At 42.4% G+C, this 6439-nt stretch overlaps 2 pseudogenes across 2 annotated transcripts; both read left to right on the top strand.

Moving 5' to 3' along the window:
- The first annotated feature begins 209 nt into the window (after nucleotides 1-209).
- Nucleotides 210-833, top strand: LOC116551269 (annotated as a pseudogene). The gene has a single exon (XR_004268817.1). The product of XR_004268817.1 is annotated as a probable ATP-dependent RNA helicase DDX23 pseudogene (transcript).
- On the top strand, nucleotides 217-3424 carry LOC116551268 (annotated as a pseudogene). The gene has a single exon (XR_004268816.1). The product of XR_004268816.1 is annotated as a probable ATP-dependent RNA helicase DDX23 pseudogene (transcript).
- Nucleotides 3425-6439: the final 3015 nt, after the last annotated feature.

Genomic DNA, 6439 nt, shown 5'->3' with positions numbered 1-6439 from the left:
TCAATACTGAGGAATGTAAGGTGGATAGACAATCTCAATAAATAAAGACCTTTCGAGAGTAAACCAATAGAAACTTAGGCAAGAAATAAAATACGCAATAGCGGAAAGAGGAAAATATTTACTTTCAGAAAATCAATTCAAAGAGATGCTCCATCTTTTTATAAATGCACATAAAACAACCAATTAAGATTGATATAGGATGGTGACGGTTCCGCGATGTTGACAAGGCCGCGTTGGGCGGTTCAGACTCAGGGTGATGGCAGGAGAGCTGGCTGACAAAAAAGACCGGGATGCATCACCTTCCAAGGAGGAAAGGAAGGGATCACGGACACCTGACAGAGAGCGGGATAGAGACCGGGACCGGAAGACTTCCCCATCTAAAGGTAGGAAGCGGCATCGTTCGAGGGATAGACGTCGAGGAGGCAGCCGTTCTCATTCTCGTTCCCGTTCCAAATCTACAGAAAGAGAACGACGGCACAAAGAACAAGAACGAGATAAGGAGCGGGATCGGAATAAAAAGGACTGAGATCGAGACAAGGATGGGCAGAGACGGGACAAGGACCGTAAACGATCCAGCTTATCTCCTGGCCGAGGAAAGGACTTTAAATCTCGGAAGGACAGAGAGTCTAAGAAGGATGAAGAGGATGAACGTGGTGATAAGAAGCCTAAGGCCCAGCCATTATCCCTGGAGGAACTTCTGGCCAAGAAAAAGGCTGAGGAAGAAGCTGAGGCTAAGCCCAAGTTTCTCTCCAAAGCAGAACGAGAGGCTGAGGCTCTAAAGCAATGGCAGCAGGAGGTGGAAGAGCGGCAGAAGATGCTTGAAGAAGAGAGGAAGAAAAGGAAACAGTTCCAAGGCTTGGGCAGGAAGATGTTGGAAGATCCTCAGGAACGGGAACATCGGGAACGCAGGGAGAGGATGGAGCGGGAGACCAATGGAAATGAGGATGAGGAAGGGCGGCAGAAGATCCGGGAAGAGAAGGATAAGAGCAAGGAACTGCATGCCATTAAGGAGCGTTACCTGGGTGGCATCAAAAAGCGGCGCCGAACGAGACATCTCAATGACCGAAAGTTTGTTTTTGAATGGGATGCATCTGAAGACACATCCATCGACTACAATCCCCTGTACAAAGAATGGCACCAGGTGCAGTTACTGGGGCGAGGCTTCATTGCAGGCATTGACCTCAAGCAGCAGAAACGAGAGCAGTCACGTTTCTATGGAGATCTAGTGGAGAAGAGACGAACCCTGGAAGAAAAGGAGCAGGAAGAGGCAAGACTCTGAAAACTTCGTAAGAAGGAAGCCAAGCAGCCCTGGGATGGTTGTCATTGGTCTCAGAAAAAGTTAGATGAGATGACGAACAGGGACTGGCGGATCTTCCGTGAGGACTACAGCACCACCACCAAAGGCAGCAAGATCCCCAATCCCATCCGATCTTGGAAAGATTCTTCTCTTCCCCCCCACATTTTGGATGTCATTGATAAGTGTGGCTATAAGGAACCCACACCTATCCAGCATCAGGCAATTCCCATTGGGCTACAGAATCGTGACATCATTGGTGTGGCTGAGACTGGCAGCGGCAAGTCAGCAGCCTTCCTCATCCCACTGCTGGTCTGGATCACCACACTTCCCAAAATTGACAGGATCGAAGAGTCAGACCAAGGCTCTTATGCCATCATCCTGGCTCCTACCCGTGAGTTGGCTCAACAGATTGAGGAAGAGACCATTAAGTTTGGGAAGCCACTAGGCATCCGCACTGTGGCTGTCATTGGTGGCATCTCCACAGAAGACCAGGGCTTCAGGCTGCACATGGGTTGTGAGATTGTGATCGCTACCCCTGGGCGTTTGATTGATGTGCTGGAGAACCACTACCTGTTGCTAAGCCGCTGTACCTATGTGGTTCTGGATGAGGCAGATAGGATGATTGACATGGGCTTTGAGCCAGATGTCCAGAAGATCCTGGTGCACATGCCTGTCAGCAACCAGAAACCAGACATGGATGAGGCTGAAGATCCTGAGAAGATGCTGGCCAGCTTTGAGTCAGGAAAACATAAGTACCGCCAAACAGTAATGTTCACGGCTACCATGCCCCCAACGGTGGAGCATCTGGCCAGGAGCTATCTTCGACAACCTGCTGTGGTGTACATTGGTTCCGCAGGCAAGCCCCATGAGCGTGTGGAACAGAAGGTCTTCCTCATGTCAGAGTCAGAAAAGAGGAAAAAGCTGCTGGCAATCTTGGAGCAAGGCTTTGACCCACCCATCATTATTTTTGTCAACCAGAAGAAGGGCTACGATGTGTTGGCCAAATCCCTGGAGAAGATGGGGTACAATGCTTGCACACTGCATGGTGGAAAAGGCCAGGAGCAGCGAGAATTTGCATTGTCCAACCTCAAGGCTGGGGCCAAGGATATTTTGGTGGCTACAGATGTGGCTGGTCATGGTATTGACATCCAAGATGTGTCTATGGTTGTCAACTATGATATGGCCAAAAATATTGAAGATTACAACCACCGCATTGGCCGCATGGGAGGAGCAGGCAAGAGTGGGGTGGCCATCACCTTCCTCACAAAAGAGGACTCTGCTGTGTTCTACAAGTTGAAGCAAGCCATCCTGGAAAGCCCAGTGTCTTCCTGTCCCCCCGAGCTAGCCAACCATCCAGATGCCCAGCATAAGCCAGGCACCATCCTCACCAAGAAGCGCCGTGAAGAGACCATATTTGCCTGACACAGCACTCTTCCCGTGGGCTGAGGGCAACTCCAAAGCTGCCTCTTGCCTCTTCAGAACCCTCACATCCCTCTTCCCAGGTCCTCACTCTTGGGTTTTGGGGGCTTACGAAAACAATCAGACTTCCTAGCCCAGAACCTCAGGTCAGGAGGCCTACGTGTGGGGCTGCGAAAGGAGAGGATGATGCTGTCGGAGGTGGGGAGAGCAAATTACTGCAGCTTTTTGGCCCACCTCTGCCCTTCTTTGCTTTGGGATTGCAGTGGGCCATCACCTCATAACAGGATATGGGGGCAGCCAGCCGGCATTGCTCCCCAGACTGAACGGAATCCTGGCTGCCTGAGCGACCTCCTTTGGCACAGACTTGACTGTATAACAATATAAACTGTGGCAGCATTGTTGCCCTAGATGCCCCAGGAGACCTGGCACCATGAGGATTATGGACAGTGGAATCTTGCTGTCATCTGGACAGCTGTTTTCCCATTTGGATTGTAAAGCAAGTCAAGAGCCTTTAGACATGTGCACAGCCATGCACCAAGGGGTGCTCTGTGCTCTGGGCATCCCTCCCCCAGGGTATTTTCTAAGTAGATGGGGGACAGGGTGAACTGGCTGTGTCCAGCTTTGTCACTGAGTGAAATCTCTGTTTTCTATTCTCTGAGAAGATAAGTTTGTATGTTCTGAGAATAAATACATGAATATTAAAAAAAATTGATATATATGCATACATATTAGAAAAAGAGAAAAAAAGATAGCAAAAGAGGGTGAAAGACATTTTAGAGAGGTATACAAACAGGTAAAACTATCAAAAATGATAGTTTTATATATATACTTATAAATAAGTATTGATTTTAATAAACATTTTTAACTTTTTCTGACTATGGTCTATTTTTCAATAACCATTATCATCAATAATGAAATTTTATTGAGTCATGATTTCCCAAAATAGAAATACTTTATCCAAGTATTTTAGATACTCCTAGACACTGTATCAATTTTTACACACTGAGTTTCCTATTTGTAAGTTGCTCTAAATATATATTGAGCTTATTTCCCTACTTTTAGATTCATCATATCATTAGTGACTTAATTTCTTTTATATAGTTTAATATTTTAAGATTCACTAAGATATAGAAAGGAGAGAAAAGACATAGTATCATTAGTATTGTTAAGTTGTCAACAGACTAAAAGAAAAAGGTGCATGTTTCTCTACTTCAAATTACATGATCTTATGAAAACTCTATACTCACACCTACCTATTCATTGAACTTTTAATGGGTTAGTTGCTAAATCACACCTCAGAATGTTTCTCTCATTTAATTATTCATTCAAAATACTTGAGAACATCTCCTATGTATCAGACACTATATTTTTTTGTGCTCAGGGTACAGAAATAAACAACATAGCCCTTAATCACATTGAACCCACAGTCTACAGGGAAAAAAGTAAAAAACAGTGATTATAATGTGGTTTGTTAACCATCTCATAAATGTATGCCCAGGTGCTGTGAAAGCAAAGGAAAGATCTGACTTACGAATTAGCCTATCATACCTGGGAAATTTTCTCTGAAGAGGTTGATTACTTTTGAGGTGAGTCCCGAAGTCCATGAAGAAGATTCTTCAGCAGGGAAGAGGGGTCAGAATGTTCCCTTAAGTAAACATAGAAGGCAGAAGGATGAAGCATTAAGTTAAAAAACTGAATATCAATTAGAGTGGCTTAAGTAGAGATTGCATATGGAACAGTAGAAAAGGGAGCAAGAAAAAGAGTCAGGAGATTTGGCTTGTTCAGTAAAGACATTTGACAATTATCCCAAAATCTAGAAACCACAGAAAAATTTTAAGGAAATCTGTATATTTATCTAACTGGAATCTTGACATGAATAATCTCAAAGTATGTGCTTTGACAAGAGATTCAGGCGTCAGATAAGGACACAAATGAATATGCTCTTACAATAACCAAAATGAGAAATGAGAAAGTAAGGTAGTTGTCGTGGGTAAAAGATTGCATGTGAAGAGGTGATTAAGAGGACCCTGACTGACATAGATAGACATAAGCATTCATTGATGATGAGGTTACAGGTGTAAAATAAAGGTAGAACATGTCTTCGGAATAGTATGTGATGGACTGTGCCTTTGAAATGTCAAGATGTTAGTGACCAACAAATCAAAGTAGGACACTCAGACCTGAATCTCAAGAGAAAGGTAGAGACAGATGTCTCAGAAAAGCAACATTATGTAAGTGATAGCATTTGGCTGAAGTCATGCAAGGAGACCAGGAAGAGTGAGAACAGATGCAAGGACAGTCTCATATTATTTTACTCAGAGAAGGAAACTTTAATCTATGAAAATTAAATTTTAGATTTTTAGAAGATATAAATTTATTTATTTTATAAATATAAAGAACTCAGATCTACACATTAAGCTGTGTGTGTGTGTATGTATTTGAGACAGAGTCTCACTCTGTCACCCAGGCTGGAGTGCAGTGGCACAATGTCAGCTTACTGCAACCTCTGCTTCCTGGGTTCAAGTGATTCTCCTGAATTAGCCTTCCAAGTAGATGAGACCACAGGTGCACACCACCATGCCCAGCTAATTTTTTTTTAATTGTATTTTTAGTAGAGATGAGATTTCACCATGTTGGCCAGGCTAGTCTCAAACTGACCTCAGGTGATCGGCCCATTTCAGCCTCTCAAAGTGCTGGGATTATAGACATGAGCCACTGCCCCTGGCTGTAATATCTTTCAATCTAATCTTCACATCGTGTTCAGTGCCAGGTTCATCTTGAAGCAAATGAAATTTACTTGCATAGATTCCTTCCAAGGTCCAGAAAAGGGCCATCAATGTGTTTATGACCAATGTGTTGACTTTTTAAAAGTTTGCAAAAGATATTTTAGCTGCAATGGGTTAAGAACACTGTCTTTTTTGCTATTCAACTCCTCTTGTTAGATGGCACAGCATATTTGGGAACAGTTGAGGATATAGCTAAGGAGAAGTTGAAGGTACATTTAGTTTGAGTTTAGTGGGAAATATTGTTGAGATTCAGTCACTTCTGTGCATAACTAGATGACTGCTACCTGTTTCAATATAGGAATGACTTCTAGAAATACTCTTCCACCTACTGACTTAAAGTGCTGTAGGAATGAAATCCCATTATGATATGAGCAGGTTCTATGACATCCCAATCTAGAAGTTGGGGAATAGAATCCATTTGCAATATCTTAGGAACCAGAATGTGTGTAAAATTCCCCTAAATCGTATGCATGTATTTTAAAATGCCCTTAAAGGCTTTCCCAATTTTGGAACACAATTCTAGAAATTGCACGATATTTTCAATAATAAGTTAGAATACTAAAAGGGATGCTAACAAGTCATAAAAAATGTTTTTATATTTTAATGTTTTTATATTTTGATTAAATATTCTAGAGAAAAGCTTTTTTTTTCCTTTTGTTTTATAGAAAGATACAAGAAAACCTTGTAGTATGAAGAGGTGATCAAAGAGCATGCAGCCAAATATGGGGCAGGGGTTGGGACTGTTATAAACAGGCACTGTAATTCAAAAAATATCATGCAGATTTTCTGGATTTCTGTAATATTAGTGGTTTCCACTAACATTTTAAAATGCACTGTTAGTTTAAATTTATTTTCTCCTTTTAGATCAATGCTCACTTGTGTACTTAATTATGAATTTATAATTTTACATTAGTTTGTTAACAAAAAACTTAAATTG

Source organism: Sapajus apella, unplaced genomic scaffold (assembly GCF_009761245.1).
Source record: "Sapajus apella isolate SASKATOON/1434 unplaced genomic scaffold, GSC_monkey_1.0 scaffold9, whole genome shotgun sequence".
In the NCBI taxonomy this organism is placed as follows: Eukaryota; Metazoa; Chordata; class Mammalia; order Primates; family Cebidae; genus Sapajus; species Sapajus apella.
This window is presented reverse-complemented; position numbering and strand designations above follow the sequence as displayed.